The 18,680-nt window shown below is 43.1% G+C and overlaps 1 long non-coding RNA gene across 6 annotated transcripts in view; it reads left to right on the forward strand.

Moving 5' to 3' along the window:
- LOC306644432 overlaps positions 1-18,414 on the forward strand; it is an 81,595-nt gene extending 63,181 nt beyond the window's left edge. For all 6 annotated transcript variants that reach the window (XR_013759385.1, XR_013759386.1, XR_013759387.1 and 3 more), the window contains one exon: positions 18,171-18,414. This is a non-coding gene — a long non-coding RNA (uncharacterized lncRNA). The remainder of the gene's footprint in view (positions 1-18,170) is intronic.
- Positions 18,415-18,680: the final 266 nt, after the last annotated feature.

The raw sequence follows: 18,680 nt of genomic DNA on the forward strand, positions 1-18,680 counted from the left end.
CAAGTAATATCAACTTTTAGTGTCTGGGGATGGAACCCAGGGCCTGGTACATGGGTTGTACCACTGAGCCACACCCCAGCCCCCCAATATTGACTTTTAATGAAGATTATACCTCTGTAAGGGCAATCCCCTGTCAATATTCAAAAGGACAATTGACAAGGGAGGAAAGGATTCAGTTTTCAGACTTGTGGTTCAATGCAATTAGTTTTGGGGTTTTCTTCCCAAGGTTAACACTGTCTTCAGAAAAAGGAAATTGTTTGATTGGTTTATTTATTTTTAATTTTTTTGCCAGACAACTGACATCAGGGTCTGAACCCGGGGAAGTGGTGTATGTGTTGAGATTGGTTTTTGTTGGGTTAGGTGTTTGCACGTCTAGGAAACCTAACCAGGAAAAGAGGTCCACATTTCAGCCTCTGCACATCAGGAAGTGGTTAGCAGCTCTAGTCTCGCTTTACAGACCTGCTGAGGAGGGAAAAAACCTTCTTTTCTCTTCCCTTACCCCTCCTGGCTTTCCATGTCTCATCTCAAAGGCTTCTCTGAGGGATCCCGGTATGCTTGACTGCCCCTGGAGAATAACGGCATCACCGGCTCAGCCACTGCCCACCCTGGGGATCAGGGATGCTCCTGGGGCAGGAGAGGGAAGCATGGAATCACACATGGCTGAGTTTCCTATGGCGAGGTTTCTTGTTGGTGCTTTCCTCCCCTGCTCAAAAAAAAGAAGAAGAAGGAAAAAAAAAAAAAAAAAAAAAAAAGAAAAAAGTCCTAGAAGAGGCCTGGGGAGCCAGATCAAATGTACTGGCTAAGAGCCAAAGCTTGACTTCTCCCCACCAGGAACTGCACGTTCTCAAGTCTTCCTTTCTGTCCTGTTGAAACTGATAGGGAAGGTTAATGAGATTAACATGGCAAAACACTGTGGGCTTCTGTAAAGGAAGGGGCCAGATACGCTGCCTACTCCTGACCCGCGGGTCAGTCCATTCCAGCTGGGGGCATTTTATGGCATTCTGGTAAAACTCGATTGCTTGTCGGAGGCAATTTAAAAGAAACAGTACTGAGGCTGGTGGGACGAAGTCACACTCACGGCCCTTGGGTGAGTGGCCGCTGGCTGGGGAGGAAGCAATGTCCTGGGTCAATCTGCTTCTCTCCAGCTCAGCCCAGCCAGCACTTGCCTCCTTGGCTGCTCTGCAGAGCGGATGATTTTTCTGATCTGGGACTTTTTACTCCAAAAAAGAGTTGGGGGTATGATGGAGAGCAGTGAAATGAAATAGCTCGGGACAGAAAACCCAAGGCTGCAAATTGAACAGAAGGATGAAATAGCTCTTTGGCTGGTGATGTTCTGAATAGAAGATTCCTGAGAAAAGTGGAGAGGATGGAAATTGTACGCGCGCGCGCGCGCGTGTGTTTATGAGTATTTTTTAAAAAGTGATATATAAGTGGGAGGATGAAAAGGAGGAAGAAGTTTTGGTAAATCTATAAAAGCGCTGCAATTTATGGGAGTTGAAAAGGCAATTTCTTTTTTTTAGGGGCAAATTCCTAATTTCCCACATAAAAGTATGGGAATTGAATGGTAAATCCTTCTCTGTCGACAAGACCCCTGAAAAGAGGCATGAAAAAGAGTTACTGTTCCGCTTCCATTCATGTCTCTTGAAAGCCCGTGGATGTGACACTGCCCTGGAACACAGAGCCCTGGGTTTCAAAGCCGCCCGGATGACTTTTCAGAAATGATCTATTGTGGCGCTTTGTTTTGTCCGGGTCGCCCTGGTTTTGTTCGGCTGGGGCTGTATCACTCTTCTGCGGCTGCCATTAATCCACCTGTCTACTCCTCCCCATTCAGAGGCATATTTTACCCCCTGCCCTGCACAGAGCTGGAGGTGAAATGGCTGAAAGGCTCAGCATCACTGCAGAGGGGCACCGGGGTGCACAGGCTCACCTGGGTGATGTGGGTGCTCAGGAGAGAAGGGGCAGGTGGTGGCAGAGGGAGGGGAACAAAGATGAGAGTCGCCTTTCTCCCTCTGTTGGAGCCTGGACAAGTTGCAAAGAGTCTTTTTTGTCCACTTTAGCAGAACGACTAAGCGGCGTGGCGGGGCACTGGCGACCCCGGCTTGTGCAGCCTGCAAATGAGACCGCCCTTATTTTTTCAGATTTTATTTGATCCGTCCCCTCGTAGTTAGCTGAGTGTAGACGGTGTAGCTCGAGGATTGTCAGACTGGGACAAATGGCAAAAGGTGCAGTGATTTCTTAAAAAGCAAATAACAAAGAAAGAAAAGGAAACCCCAAATCTGTCATGTGATTAGGAACTAGAACGGGGGTCACATCATCCCATCCCTTTGGAAACTCATCCTCTTTGATTGTGTTGTCAAGAGGGAAGTGGCTTCTTTTCCACTTGGTCTTTGACTTCTCCATCACTCACTTTTTGTTTTCTTTTTTGGTACTGTGGATTGAATCCAGAGGCGCTTAATCACTGAGCCACATCCCCAGCCCTTTTTATATATTTTATTTAGAGACAGAGTCTCATTGAGTTGCTTAGGACCTTGCTAAGTTGCCGAGGCTGGCTTTGAACTTGCAATCCTCCTGCCTCAACCTCCTGAGTTGCTGAGATTGCAGGTGTGCACCACCACACCTTTTAATAGTGCAAAGGGACTGTCCAGAGGTTCCAAGGATCCCATGGAACGTTGGGTTATAAAGTAGTCACAAACATTCCCCAGATGTCAGTATGGAGTCAATGTCTATCCTTCGTACCCTGCGCAGAGAGGGGCGGAGGGGGCTGTGCTGACAGTGTCCTGCAGTGGAGGCTCATACTCTACATGTACATGGATGCCAGGAAGGAAGCGGCTCTCCAGGCTCTCTGGCTGTCATTATATCTGGGATGTGGGGCTTCCACTAATCTAATGCTCCATTCACCTGCTCCAGCCAAGAGGCTCAGCCTCAGATACCCAGGAAAAGGAAAGAACCAGCCATCCCGCTGCATAGACCCTATGCACATTCTCAGGGACAAGCAAAGGGATGAATAACAAAAAGAGGAGCAAAATATTTCCAAAATGCTAGCTAATATGAAAACCAGCCCTCTAGAATTGATGGATTTACATTAAAATATGAATCAAAGATTCACACTTAAGATACAAGTTGTACCAACTTTCAGAAAGTAAAAAACCTGAACAGAGTTCAATCAGCCCTACCATCTGTTCACATTTGAGCTTTGTGACCTTAGGCAAGCTGCCTAACCTGCTGGACCCCCAACTTTATCACCGATGAAATGGATCCATGGGTTACATGGATGGTTCTCAAGCTGGAACGGGCTTAGAATCAGTGCAGGGGCTGGTTAGGCATCACAGAAGGATCTCACCTCAGAACTGATGCTCTGGTCCAGGGATCACACTGTGGGATGGTTTCTGTATGAATTCTAGAGCCCAATCTAACTAGAAAATCCAGTCTTTCCTTATAGGGACTGACATCTACTGGGTTGATGAGTTGACCAAGCGCTACAGTAGTTTTCATGTTGAAATTCGACAGGAAAAGGATGCACTGGTGTCTTGCTAACCCTGAACCTTGTTGGAGGGCACGTTTGACTGTTCGGTTGACACATCTCAATTACACGAGGTGGTCCAGACAGCTGCCCTTGTGGGGACATCGGCTGCCACTAAACTCTGAGCAATTACTTAAAATTAGACTTGTCAAATTTGTTTAGGGTGACCAGACAAGTACATACATTGACCTAATGTCACTCTTCCTGGAGAGCCGTTGTAATGATTTTGTATATCAGTCAAAGTATTTAAATACTAATGCTGTCTCCATGCCGTAATCACCATTCTAGTCAGATGTCATTTTTAGAAGCCCTTGGGGGATGTGCATCCCTTAATTATTCTTCAATACCCAAACCAAGCATTCTTTAATTGGTGTAAATTGAACAGTGTTCCAATGCAAACAAGGAGAGGGCACACTGATCAATGATTCTGTGCATGTCTATTGGAAAGTCATTGCCATTAGATCGAGTAACAAATCCTTAACTCCTTTGACTTCGGTGGAAACGCTGGCCCTGGGAGCCAAGGAATTCTCTTTCCACTTAGATCATCACGATCAGGGATCAAGAAATGAGTTGTGTTTCCAAATTTTTGGCTTTTGTAGAAAGGGTTAAAAAAATCCTTCAGAAAAATATGTGGTTTTTAACATCAGTAACTGCTTTCAGGAGTCTTTTATGAGGGTTCAGTTAGAAACAATGTGTTTCTATCCTTTGGCAACTGGGTCTTTCTCTCCTCCTGCCCCCCCCCCCCCCCCCTTTTCAACTGGAAACAATATAAAAATTTTGTTAACTTGTCAAGCCACCCTTTCCTGGGAATTCTTTTTTCCTGATAGCGTGTGATCCCTCTAATCACACATCCGAGATGTGGTGGTATAACCAGAAACAGGTGTTCTCTGCTACTTTGAATATGATTGAATAGGAAAATCAAGGTGCTGTGCTTCAGAAGACCCAGGAAAGGCCTTTGCACAAATGCATCTTGCTCACTTTTCTATCGACTTTCTCCAATGGATTATTTATTACTGAGGTGGGAAGAAAAGGAAGCCACCAGCCCATCACACATCCCTGGCCCAGATCTGCCAGTCTCTTGTTCTCAGGCTCAGAAAACTTAGGCTCTGATACCGCTTGAGGTGCAGTGGGTCTGTGAGATCGTTTTTAATCTATCCGGGTTTTGATAAAATGTGCTGGTTTGGGGGAGGACTCTTTCAAGTTGATTTGAGTCTGAGTTTTAAAGCAGTCCAGAACAGAATACTTAAAACAGAAGGAGAGGAGCAGTAAGGGAGCTGTCTGCGTCCTTGACAATCTTTGTTCAGTGGCTCTGACTTAAAGGGACATTTCTGGTGGGGAAGAGCCGACTCAACACAACACATTGCTGTCGCTTAGACACATTCTGACAGATTCCCTATTGCCCAGAGTCAGGGATTTAGTCAAGCGTTTTGAGGGCCTTGGGGAGCAACCTTTCAAGGGTGCCTCTGCCTCTGGGGGTTCACTTATGAAGCCCAGCTGGAGGAACGGAGGCATGATAACACCCAGAGTCACTTCCTGTGCAGCTGTGGGTCTCAGGGTCTGGGACATTTTTCTTCACCTAAGAGCGCATGTGCGAAAGGAGGCTAAAAGAGATCAGTGATTTTTCTTTTTAAATCTGGGTCAACTTTGAGAGCCTGAAAGACTTGAAAAACGGCTGCAGAAATGACTGGCAGCCCATTGATTATGAGGGATCCCGACTCTGTTTCGTTCCTGCCACCTCTTCTGTTGCAGATGTTACTGCCTGGCCTTCCACAACCTTCTCCAGATTTGGATGGTCTGAGTGAGCATTTGCATGTGACAGGCACATTCGACTGGAGAGTTATGAGCCTAGGTCCTGGTTCAGCTTTTCCCCCTAGAAATCACATCACGTCTCTGGGTTTTGGTGCTGTCATTGGTAAAATAAGGGAGTTGACGACATGAACTCTAAGATCCCCTAGGGACCTAATAGCCAAAGAGTTACTTTCTCTATCACCAGCTCTCACTGAAAGTCAAGGGTAAGTGGCCCACACCACCTGCCTTGGGAATCCAGGTTCTGGCTTCCCTTAGTGGAGATGAGCGTTTGCGTCTGTACTCCCAGCCTCTTATGTACATCCCCATCACCTAGGGTCTTGTGACAGTGTAACCTCTGGCTCCTTATGACCAGATTTTGCCCTGCTGGCAGCTTCCAGGAGATAGAACAAGGCTTGGTAACCAGGCTGCCGAGCCTGAGCTAAGTCAGGCCTGGGTTGCCTGTCCGCTTGGTGACAGACCCAGTGTGGTAACCTGGTTCTGGGAACCCAGTCCGACCACATCTGAATAAACCATTCGAGGGGGTATTTGGGGACAAAGATGAGTGGCAACCACTAATCCCGTGGTCAGATCCTATCCTCAGCGTCTCCCATTATATTTTCAATGGGACCAGAAACTTCTAGCAGCAAAACTGGCCCTTGGGCCATTGACCTCTGGATTGTTTCAGGGGCAGAAAATAAGTCCGAGACTCAGGAAGGCCCAGCTGGGGAGAGGGCATGGCCCACTGCCTTGTCCCCTGACCTGTTCCCCGGGGACCACAGCCCTCAGGCTTCATGCTCTTCTCTGATTTCTCTTAAGTTTCTCTTTGACTTGCATCTCAAGCAAGGTGAAATATTTGGGGGAAATTCAGCGTTTCCCAGTGTGACTCTGAAGCTGGCAAAGTCCTCCCCACCAAGCTGGTCACGAAGGGCGGTTTCCAGCCATTTTGTGGAAGCCACAGCCGCAGGACCAATGTGAACTGGAGGTTTTACTTTGCTGTTCCTGGGACAGTCCTGTCCCGAGACCAGGTGGCACCTCTGCATCTCTCCTGCCCCCACCTTATTCGTTCTCTCCATTTCTCTTTCTCTCTCACACGTACCACTGAACTGTCTGCTCTTTGGAGAGCAACCTCTTTGTACGGTGGGGCTCCCCGTCCTTAGGGAACCCCTTGGTCCTGGTCCAGCTCCCTGTCTTCCTCCCATGGGGAGATGCTTGGACCCCTGGTCACACTGGGTGGAGCCTGCCCTTCCCGGAGTCCGCCCCTCTCGGGTGGGCCCTGGGAAGCATAGCCCAGCCCCTTCCCCCTCTCTCTCTTAAATGGGTTCCAGGTGATTCTTCTTTCAGGGACCACTGGGGAACAGTGTTTATTGTGGGGTGCTTGGCTTGGCTGCCCTTTGGATCATCTGGGCAGTTTTCTGAAGCTCCTGGGTCCAGGCTACATCTGGAGATGGGAGAGGTACTAATCCTGCTGAGTGTCTCCCAGGTGATCCCCGTGTGCAGCTAGGACTAAGAACCACTGGGATCATTTCCAGCAGACTCATGTCACATGAGGAAGAGGTCAGGAGGAGCCCCTTATGGGTCTCTAGGACAGTGACTCCCTGACTTGGCCACACATTAACATTTGTCTGGCAGGTAGCTTTTTTTTTTTTTTTTAATTTTTGGTCCTGGGGATGGAACCCAGGGCCTTGTGCATGCAAGGCAAGCACTCTACTAACTGAGCTATCTTCCCAGCCCTGGCAGGTAGCTTTTCAAAGCCTTGATGTCCACATAATACCTTATACAGAATGCTGTTGTTTGGGTAAGTATCCCCCAAAGATCTTTGTGTTAAAGTCTTGGTGTCCAGTCTGTGGCATTATGAGACGTGTTAGAACCTTTAAGAGACGGGGCCTAATGGAAAGTCTTCTGATCTTTGGACAGTGGATAATGAACTCCCAGCTCCTTCCTCTCCCTCTTTGTATCCTGACCATGAGACCAATGATTTCACTACTCCTGCCATGATTACTGCCTCCCTGCAGACCCAAAAGGGACAGGATCAGATGAACATGGACTGAAATCTCTAAAACTGTGAGCCAAAATAAACCTTCCTTTTTGATTGATTATCTCAGGTATTTTGTTACAGTAACATAAAGTTAGCTAATACACTAATGAAGTTAGAACATGTGGAAAGGGGAACCTGGTACTGGAATTTTTAAAGACATTTCAGGTAATTCCATTCTGCAGCAACACTTGAGGCAGATAGCTGTGGCTTGGATATGGTTTGACGAAGTTCCCCCAGGGTTCATGTTTAGACACTTGATCACAGTGTGGCCATATTGGGAAGTGATGGGACCTGTAAGGGGTGGAGCCTAGTGGGAGGTCATTAGGTCATTGAAGGTGCTGTCCTTAGGAGGGATTAGGGTAGTTTTGGTGGGATCCTGCTTAGTTATCATGTGGCAGTTGTTACAGAAGAGCAAGACAGGTCCCTACCTGTTCTCTAACTTCTACACAATGCAATGCAGCCAGGGGGGTTCTTCAGAGCTGGAGCTATGTTGTTTAGACTTTCAGCCTCTAAAATTGAAGGTAAATAAACCTCTTTTGTTTATCATTGCTCAGCCTCAGGTATATTGTTATAGCAACAGAAAATGCACTAACGCACAGGCCCTAGACTCAGAACCTGAATTCTAGTGGAGCATACATTGCAGTGGTGAACCATAGAGCTCTTGCCTTCCTCTTTTCAGCTACTGAGGACATGCTACGTTTCACTCTCATTTCTGTAGTCAGCCCTTCTTGGGAATGGACTCTGGCAAGCCCCCTCTCAGCATCAAGCAGGAACATCTGGTAGACTTCAGCCATCTTCCTCTCTTACTGACATCTCACACTTACCTAGCAGAAGGGTTTTCCTTAGTGTTCAACGGGACCAAGGACAGCCTTCAGCATAACAACTCCTTCACCCTGGGGGTAGCCAACTGTTGAGGTTTCCCAAAGGCTCATGTGTGCAGGCTTAATCCCCAATGTAGCAGGGTTCAGAGGTTGGACTTTTGGGAGGTCCATTGGATCAAAGTCTCTTACCTCTTGAATGGATTAATTCATTTAGGAATTCAGAGCTTAATGAGTTTTGGGCGAGGGGTTTAGTTATAAACTCAAGCTCTCCGCCTTTGCTGAGCAGCTCTGCCTTCCACACACTTTGTGCTATGGTGTTTTGCCTTCTCATAAGGTCAAGGGACTATGAGTCAAAATAAAGCCTTCCTCATTTTAAGTTGTTTTTCTCAGGTATTTTGTGGCAACAACAGAAAGCTGACCAATTTCGCTGTTTGGTAAAGCATGACCTGACATGATTTTGAGGGTCCTTTTTAAATAAAAATAATACAAAATTCCAAATGTAACTAGATGAGAAAGACTATTTATTAAAATTGAGATAAGAGTTGACATCAAGTCACTGGAGCCTTAGAGACATATGAGCTCTTAAAAGGCAACTGGCCAAAAATACCCATAAGGGATTCGGCTTGCTAATACTCTGGCCGCCTCAGCTCCTTGGCAATGGCCAGCACCCCTGGGACCATGCATATGAGGGCCCCTGACATGACACTGTGTTTCATTAGCATCAAAACAAATACACCTCCATCCAACTCTCCATTTCCCCTTCTCCCAACCCCTGGCAACCACCTTTGCACTTTCAGCCTCTGAGTTTGAATTTTCTGTGTACCTCAGATAATGGTGGAATCATCCAGTGTTTGTCTTTTTGTGATTGGTTTATTTCACATAGCATAATGTCCTTTCTCATCTTCCATGGATGCTGTAATTTGCATTGAAATTTTCTTCCTTTTAGAGATGGTGTAAGATTCCACTGGAGGTAGATGTCACCTTCTGTTCATTCATCCATCTTAAATTTTACTTTTTTAATGTTTCTGGTACTAGGGATTGAACCCAGGGGCCCTTTACCAATGACCACAGCCCCTTTTAAAACTTTATTTGGAGACAGGGTCTCACTAAGTTGCCGAGGCTGGCCTTGAACTTGTGATCCTCCTTTCTCAGCCTCCCAATTGCTGGGATTATAGTCATGTGCCACTGGGCCCAGAGCTTCTTTCATCTTTTGACTGACATTGGGTTGCTTCCACCTCTCTGCTGTTGTAAATAATGCTGCAACGGACATGGGAATGCAAATATTTCTTTTGAGATCCTGTTTCCAGTTCTTTTGCACAGGTAGCCAGTAGTGAGCTTGCCAGATCCTATGGTGGCTCCATTTTTAGTGTTTCCAGGAAACCCCCTTCTCTCTTCCATTGCTGCTCCACCATTTCGGTTCATCAACAGTGCCCACGGGTTCCCTGTTTTTCCCGTGTCATATATCTACAGTGAAATGTTACACCATCTCTAAAAGGAAGAAAATTCCAACGTAAATTCCAACATCAACAACATGCGTTGTTTTCTGTTTTCTTTCTTTTTTTTTTTTTAAAGATACTTTGGGTATTTATTTATTATTTATTTATTTAATTTTTTTTTTTTTACAGAATGCATTTTGATTCATTGTACACAAATGGGGTACATCATTTCGTCTCTATGGTTGTGCACGATGTAGATTCACACCCTTCATGTAATCATACATGTACATAGGGTAATGATGTTTGTCTCACTCCACCATTTGCATACCAACCTCCCCCTCATTTCCTTCTACATAATCTAAAGTTCCCCCATTCTTCTCTCACTCCCCACCCCCCCCCACCCCTATTATATATCATTCTCCACTTCTCAGGGAAAACATTTGGCCTTTGTTTTTTTGGGATTGGCTTATTTCACTTAGCAAGCTATCCTCCATTTCCATCCATTTATTTGCAAATGTCATAATATTTATTTCTTTATAATATTACTTCTTTATGGCTGAATAATATTCCACTGTGTATATATACCACAGTTTCTTTATCCATTCGTCTATTGAAGGGCATCTAGGAATGGACCCACCTTTTGACCCAGTTATCCCACTCCTCGGTTTATACTCAAAGGACTTAAAATCAACATACTACAGTAACACAGCCACATCAATGTTTATAACAGCTCAGTTCACATTAGCTAGATTGTGGTACCAACCTAGATGCCATTTTCTCTTTTTAGTGGCCATTCTAATGAGTGTGAAGTGATATCTCATTGTGGCTTTGACTTGCATTTCTCTGATGATTGGTAATGTCTGACCTCTTTTTGTATGTTTGTTGGTCATTGATATATCATGGTTGGAGAAATATTAGCTCAAGTCCTATACCTATTTTGAATCAGATCGTTCTTTGTCATTGTTCTTGAGTCGCAGTTCTTTATTCTGGATATTTACCTCTTAGTAGATATCTGATTTGCAAATATTTCCTTCTGTCCCGTGTGTTAACTTTTTGTTCTGTTCATTGTTCGCTGTGCAGAAAATTTTAAGTTTGCTGTACCCATTTTTGCTTGTTTTCTGTGCCTTTGGTGTTTTACTCATGAAATCATTGCCCCACCTAATGTCATGAAATGCTCTGCCTTCTTATAGGAGTTTTATAGCTTTTGGGTCTTATGTTTGGGCATTTTATCCGTTTTGAGTTAAGTTCTGTACATGGTGCAAAGTCAGTGTCTAACTTCCTCAAAGGGTGTGTGGGCTTCTGGTCTACCCAGGGCCTCCTATTGGAGAGGCTGTCCTTCCCCCACCCTGTGGCCTCAGCACCCTTGCCCAGTAGGGTCTCTTCTTGTTTGAGTTTGATACCAGCTCCCTCTTTGGGCCACGCCCCCTCCCAGGGCACATTTGCCCTGTGGATTTGGCTGTTTGGTTAGGGTCCCTTGGGTTCTGCCGGGAAGACTCTTGGGTCCACTCTTACTCAGTTTCTTACCTGAGACTCAGTTACTACTTACTCATCTCCTTTTGCTTCAGGTCTTTCCTTTAACCTGCATGTTTCTTAAAACTTTTATCTGTGGATCAGTTTACCTTCACTTGTCAGTTATTGTCTGAACCAATTTTTCTTTAAAATAAAAAAACAATGAAACAAAACCTTCCAAAGCCTTTAGTTCATTATAATTTGCATCTCCTCCACTATGTAATTTTCAGGTTTTTTTCTGATGCGGCCAGGAGGTCTGATTTGCATTTCTCTTGGATCAAAAAACACATCAGGTACTGATAGGAAGCTGTAGTTAACCTGGTTAGGTCTCAGTGTTATCTTAAATGCATCGCCTGTGCTTTGTGTACATGAGTTCCCCAACTGTGGATTTAACCAACAAAGGGTGGTCTATGGTGAAAAATATTGTGCCCATTCTGAACTGTTGTTGTTGTTGTTTCCTAAATAATACAACAACTATTAATGTAGCATTTACATGGTATTAGGTGTCATGAGTAATCTAGAGATGATCTGAAGCCCAGGGAGGATGTGTGCAGGTTCTATCCAAATTCTGTGCCATTTTGTATGAGGAACTTAAGGGTCTGTGGATTTGGACCCCCATGGGGGTCTTGGAACAAATCCTCCTTGGATGCCAAGAGTCAACCATATTGAAAATGTGCAGGGTAGAGGCTGCTACCTCAGGTAGAGACTGTTCCCCACCACGCATTTTCTCTCTCCACAGTCCAGAGCTGTCGTCAGACATGTGGCTCAGCCTCCCTTCTTAGGTGAGGCCTTGTAGATCCACGGGGGAATGGGAAAGGAAAAGCCGCGTGCCATTGCAAAGCTGGGCGCCACCGGGCAGCCGAGGCATCTCCTCTGTGTTCTGCTGCTGCTTCAGGACGCAGCTGGCAATAGCGTCCGGCTTGCTCACCGGGGATGTGTCTCCGCAGGAGAGTGTTTGCCCAGCATGCCAAGGCCCTAGGTTTGATCCTGAGCAGTGCAAAGAAAAAAGTCTAATATCTTAGTCCTAGCCAGCTTGCCAACCAGAGTGCGGTCCTCCGAGTGGAGGCTCGAGCCCCTGGGGGCTTGTTAGCCATGCAAAATCTCAGGTCCCACCCAGACCTACTGAGCCATCTGCATTTTAACAAGATGCACATTAAAGTTTGGAAAGAAATGGCTTCGTCCTGGAGGATGGGGGCAGTTACCAAATGGAATGAAGGGTCCTGAATAATTGTGTAGAGAACTGCCCTGCCAATGTGAATTCTGGCAGAGGATCGTTAGATGAACAAGGACTCAATTGCTATTGGACCGAGCCACCAAATCTGGGAGTCGATTGGTTACTCTACCTAGACTAAGGTACCCTGATCTTTGTTTGCTTGTTGGTTTGTTTGTTTACTGCAGTGCTGGGGATTGAACCAAGGATGCTAGGCCGGCGCTTCACCACTGAGCAGTGTCCCCAGCCCCACATCCTGAGGTTTGTATTTAATCTTATCTCCCTCTAGTCTCCTTTGGAACTGCCTCTCACCTCCTTTTGGGGTAGGTTGTGTTTTTCCATGGCACAAAAATGGGGAGAAAATATGATTACATAATCAAATGTGAGCTCTTTATTTTCCTTTAAAATTTTTAAAAATTTAATTTCATTTATCATATAAATCAGAGTTGGCAAAGTGTGACGCGTGGGCCAAATCCAGTCTTCTACCTTATTTTCATTTTTTAAATAAAAGTGATTTTCCTAAAACTCAGTGAAATAAAAAGAGAAATAGACAAAAAAAAAAAAAAAGAAGTGATTTTTCAAATATCATAAAATCAGCCATTTTAGAAGGTACAATTCAGTGGCATTTCAAATGATATGCAATGATCACCCCTCCCTATTTTCTTTTTCTTTTTGTTTTAGTACCAGGGATGAACCCAGTGCTTAATCACTGAGCAACATCCCAAGGCCTTCTTTTTTTAATTTTTTTAAGATTTAGAGACAGATCCTCACTAAGTTGCTTAGGGCCTCCTCCCTACGTTGCTAAGGCTGGCTTTGAGCTTGTGATCCTCCTGCCTCAGCCTCTGGAGTCCCTGGGATTACAGGCGTGCACCGCCATGCCTGGTGGGATCTTATTCTTGTAGCATAAAATTCTTTTAAGCTTGATAAAAAAAAAGATGATTTTTATAAAGTAAAAAAAATTGAGTGATGTGGCTAAAATTCAACAAAATGGCCTAAAATTTAAAACTTCTATATGGCAAAAGCATTATAAGGACAGCTTAAAAGATAGAACAGAATTAACCTGGGAAAAATATTTTTTAAGAGACAAAGAGTTCACATCTTCAACAATAAAAACCTCTCGTAAGTGAATGAGACTCTAAGTAGTTAAAAAAAATAGGAGAGAAATATACAAGCTAGTAATAATGTGGTGAATACATAACCCAACAATATGGGAATGTTCAAACTTCTACATGACTGATGTAAAAATGATGTAGACTTAAATACAATGTCATTTCTGTTGTTTGTTTGACTGACAAGATGGAAAAAATTGAGAACTGTCAGTGCAATAATGGCTTAGAAAACGGAGCTCTCTAAGATGTTGGCATCCTGTGGAAGATTTCACTGTGCATTATTATTATTATTATTATTATCATTTAACTATGCACGTGAGGACTTATTTTTGGACCATCTGTTCTATTTCATTGGTCTGTGTCTTTATGCCAGTACCACACTGTTTTGATTTCTGTAGATTTGGAATATGCCTTCGAATCAGGAAATATGAGCCCACCAATGTTGTTATTCTGTTTCAAAAGTGTTTTGACTCTTTGGGGTCCCTTCTTTTTTTTAAATTTATTTTCATTGTAAACAAATGGGATACATGTTGTTTCTGTTTGTACATGGAGTAACAGCATTTGCGTAATCAAACATTTACATAGGGTAATGATATTTGATGCATTCTGTTATTTTTTTTCTCCCCGCCCCCCCAACCTCTCCCACCCCTCTTGGGGTCCCTTCTTATTCCATATGAATTTTAGGATGATTTTTAAGATTCCTGTGAAAAATGCTATTGGCATTCTGGTAGGTAGGAATGATGTTGAATCCATAAATTACTTTGAGTATTATCAACATCTTAACAGTCCAGCCATTTTAATACCTTTCATTCCACGGACATGGACGTCTTTCTATTTATTTGTGTCTTCTTTGATTTCTTTCATCAATGGTCTGTAATTTTCAGTGTACAAATAATTCCTTGTTTAGGTTTATTCCCAAGTATTTCATTCTTTTTGATGCTATCGTAAATGGAATTGTTTCCTTAATTTCCTTTTTGGATTGCTCATTGTTACTCTAGAAATGCAAGTGATTTTTGCAGGTTTATTTGGCATTCTGCAATTTTGCTAAATTTTTATTAGCTCTGATGGTTACTCATTATTGTTATTTTGTATAATAATATTTAAGGTTTTATACATGGTGCCATCTGAGAACAGACATGATTTTAATTCTTCCTTTTTAATTTGGATATTTTTAAATTAAAATTTCTTGCCTAATTACTCTGGTTATGATCTCCAGTACTGTGTTGCATGGAAATGGCAAGAGTGTTCACCCTAGTCTTGTTCCTGATCTCAGAAAAATGTTTCTGACTTTTGCCATGGAGTATGATTTGGGCATTTTAAATATGGTCTTTATTATGTTGAGGTAGCTTCCATTTATTTTTATTTGTTGAATTCTTTATTCAGTACTGAGGAGCAGAATCCAGGAGTGCTCTACCATTGAGGTAAATCCCTAATCCTTTTTACTTATTTAGTTTTATTTTGAGGCAGGGTCTTGCCCAGGCTGGCCTCGAATTTGTGATCCTCCTGCTTCAGCCTCCCAAGTAGCTGAAATTATAAACATGTGCCACCACATCTGGCTGTTGAATTTCTTTTTTACAATCATGAAAGAGGATGAACCTGGTCAAATTCCTTTTCTGCATCAATTGAGAAAATCATGTGCTTTTTGTCCTTCATTCTATTAATGTGGTACACATCTGCCATTCTCTGTGCAGTTTCTGTTAAATCCTCCTGCCCAACCTTTATCTGATGAACAATGCCTTCATTATCCAGTGAAAATAGGGGTAAGAATTTTTATCAGTATTTTCTGTGTTGTGACATATTAATTTTTTTGAACTCCTTTGATTCTTGCAGCATCTATCATTCTAAACCTTATTTAAGAGAACACACTTCTGTTCTTTTAGGATCACCCAGCCCTTCTTTCACTGAACTTTTGTCTGAGTTTTCTTTTTACTCTTTGCTATTTTTCAGTCTCTTCTCAAATCCCTAAGTAACCTCCTATGTGTCTCCCCAGAAAGTTCATTCTGACACATCCCTCTCTTGTGAACCTGCTCAGTGGGATGACACAGTGAGATGATATTAGGGCCAGAGTCACAGGAACTCTAGGCTCTGGGAGTGCCAGACCACCTTTTCAGCGAGCCTCTTCTGAGTCTATGCAACTTAAAATGCAGATCTTAAGGATATCTTTGGTTGCTGGTACCAAAAAAAAGAAAAAAAAAAATAATGACAAAATAGAACAAAATGGCAATTGGATCTAGGAGACATTTGGACAGGTAAGAGTTATTTTTAAAGTGAAACTACTTTTAAAACTTAAGGCCATTTTGTCCATTCTTTATGTATAGATGTAACCGTTCCCTTTAGAGAGAAGTGCCTAAAGAATCAGATCAGAAACAAAGGGAAACCACCAGGGACAATATGGAAGAATCTGAGCATGAGAAACACCTTGTCCTTTCTAACATTTGTGATTCCTGGGTTCTGCTTTCTGAAGAGGTCTCAGAGTGGGCAGGGTGAAGGTGTGGCAGAAGGGAACTAGCCATGGAATGCTGTCTCGCCCGTGTTTTTTTTTTTTTTTTTTTTTCTTTTTCTAAATACTGTCCTGAATACGCTTCACTGCTATTAGTTATACATATCATGGTGGTGTTCATGAAAAGGACATGCCTGAACGGGAGATTTCTACAACAGTTTCTATTGGAGGGTCAAAACAGCTAGTTCAAAAGAAATCAAACGTATGTGGACATTTTCTAATTGGGTGAATTGAGAATTGGATCTTAGTCTACCTCTTTCTTTTAAGAGTGGCTTTATTATTTATTTAATTTTGACCCCAAGTTTTTCCCCTTAATGAATGCCAAAGTACATAAACAAGGGTCTGCCTAACACTCTTATTTCATGGGTAAAATAGTTTGGTCTTTGTACCGGTACTATAAAATTCTGGTTTTAATAATTCAAAGTTGTGGGGCCTACATAGAATTTCTTATGAGAAACACATACAGAAATCCAGTATCCTACAAAATGATTTATATTTCATTTGTGTCTTAATTCTATTTTTTTAGTAGCACTTGATCATTAGCAGACCTAAACCTGGTCATTACATACCGACCATGAAGCCTTGGTCAGGACGTAATAAATGATTTATCATCACCTATAGCTCTTGAAACTCCTCATCTTTTAAAAACTGAACTAGGGAAACAAAAAATGCAGGACCACCCCAAATTCCTGCCTTTCCTGAGATTGCTAAGACAACAGCCTCCTTCCAAATCCACTGAGCCCCTGCTTTTGGCTCAGCTCCATCTCTGTGTGCGCTCAGGCCTCCTGCCCTTCAGCCTCTAGTTATGGCCTTCAGAGACTGTGCCAAGGAGCTGTGCTTGGGGCATTTTTTGTTATGAATCTACTGCCGCCTGATTTCATGAAGCTGGTCTGGTGTTAGAGGGTAAAGGTTACCTTCATACTTTGTGGTTTTGTGATTTTTGAAAAAACCCAAGCAAGGATTCTTGGGGAATGACTCTTAACACTCATCTTGACTTGGCTGGTCCAACTCCCCATGGCTATTTGTGGGAGGATTATCTCTCACAAGGGTGTCACTTTCTGTCTTATTTCACACTACATCCAAACTCTTTTCTGGTGACAGTGTGTACGGAGGTGCAGCCATTGTGACCACAGGCAATGGGTTTAAGACTGCTGGGATGAGCTAAAATATCTTGGTGTGATTTAAAGTGGAAGAACAAGTACCCATACTGAAATAATTATATGAAAGAACAATATGGTGCATACAATGTAATACAATTGGTAGTATAATAAATTCATACTCTATTTTATACAGGTGGCCTCCATCTCCGTGAGTCCACATCCATGTGTATTACTATACTTAGGCATGCAACTTCACATCTGTTCTGAACATCTACAGACATTTTTTCCTGTCTTTATTCCTTAAACAACACAGTAAAAACAACTATTTACATGATATTCACCTTGTATGAGTGATTCTAAGTAATCTAGAGATGATTTAAGGTATGTCGGAGGACTTGAATAGGTTCTCTACAAATGCTATGTCATTTTCTGCAAGACTTGAGCCTTCACAGCATTGGGGATCCTAGGAAAAACCCCTATGAATGCCAGCAATGACTATATGTAATATGATAAAATTCACATGATAATATGAACTTTCCAAGTTCTGCCACCAAATGATACAAGAATTCAGAGTCCCATCACTATGGAGAAACCATGAGCTGGGTAGCTCAAAAAGAGATCTCGGGGTGCCTGGGTCACATGAAGGACTCCAGAAGAGCTTATTCGGTTCTTGCCAGTTATCGTTCAGTTGGTATCATTTAGGGTATCTGTGGACATAGAGAGGTCAGGGTGGTTAGCTCCATCCTTCCTCAATAGCTCTCAATTCACATGTTCCCCGACTATCCGGGCTTAGGACAAAAAGGAAACCTGAACAGAGTAAAGTTTAGCCAATCATTGGTCAATGAACCGAGTCAGGAGTTGGTGAGGTGGTCAGCTGGGGGCCAGGTGATCCTCAGGCCTCTTTCATGGGGGGTGTGACTCACTCTCTCCTCTCTTCCCTGGCAGTTCAGCTTCCAGAATGGAGACGCTGGGCCGCCTTTCTGTCACACAGTGGTAACTTTGGTTGGAAGGGGAAACATTGGAGGAAGCTTCCGGTAGCAATCTCCAAGGGCTGAAAGAGATAATCAGGCTTCATAAATTGGGTTGACTAGACAATGAAATATTTATTGTGATCCCTCCTCTCTCTCTCTCTCTTTTTGAAGTTCAAAAATCCTTGTCATCCTGGAATGAAGCCTGTGTACACATGAGAGGAATTCACAATTAGCTCAGAAGTAGCCTGTTACCACTTACTGATGACCTCCACCTGCAGCCGGCAGAAGGCAGGGCTGGACCTGCACATGCGCTCCACTTAATTGTCATTTTTTTTCTTCCCCTAATAAAACAGAAAAGTCTGTGAAACAAAACAAAACGAAACAAAAAAATCAAATAAATAAATAAATGAGTAAATAAATAGACCAGCCTGTGTGAAGTCTTTTATTAGTTCTTGGTGAATGAATATTTTCTTACGTGGGTGAAAATCAGAGGCAAATAACTTTGATGTTTAAAAATAGACTTTCAGATGAAGAATGTTTAGTGTTTTTTTTTTTTTTTTTTTTTTTTTTTTTGGTGCTGGAGATTGAACCTGGGGTCCTGTTCATTGCTAAGCACAGACTCTGTCACTAAGCTACTTCCCCAGTCCTTCAATTAAACACCATTTTTTTTTAAGCTTGAGT

This window comes from Sciurus vulgaris (genome assembly GCF_902686455.1).
Source record: "Sciurus vulgaris genome assembly, chromosome: 14".
Classification (NCBI taxonomy): Eukaryota; Metazoa; Chordata; class Mammalia; order Rodentia; family Sciuridae; genus Sciurus; species Sciurus vulgaris.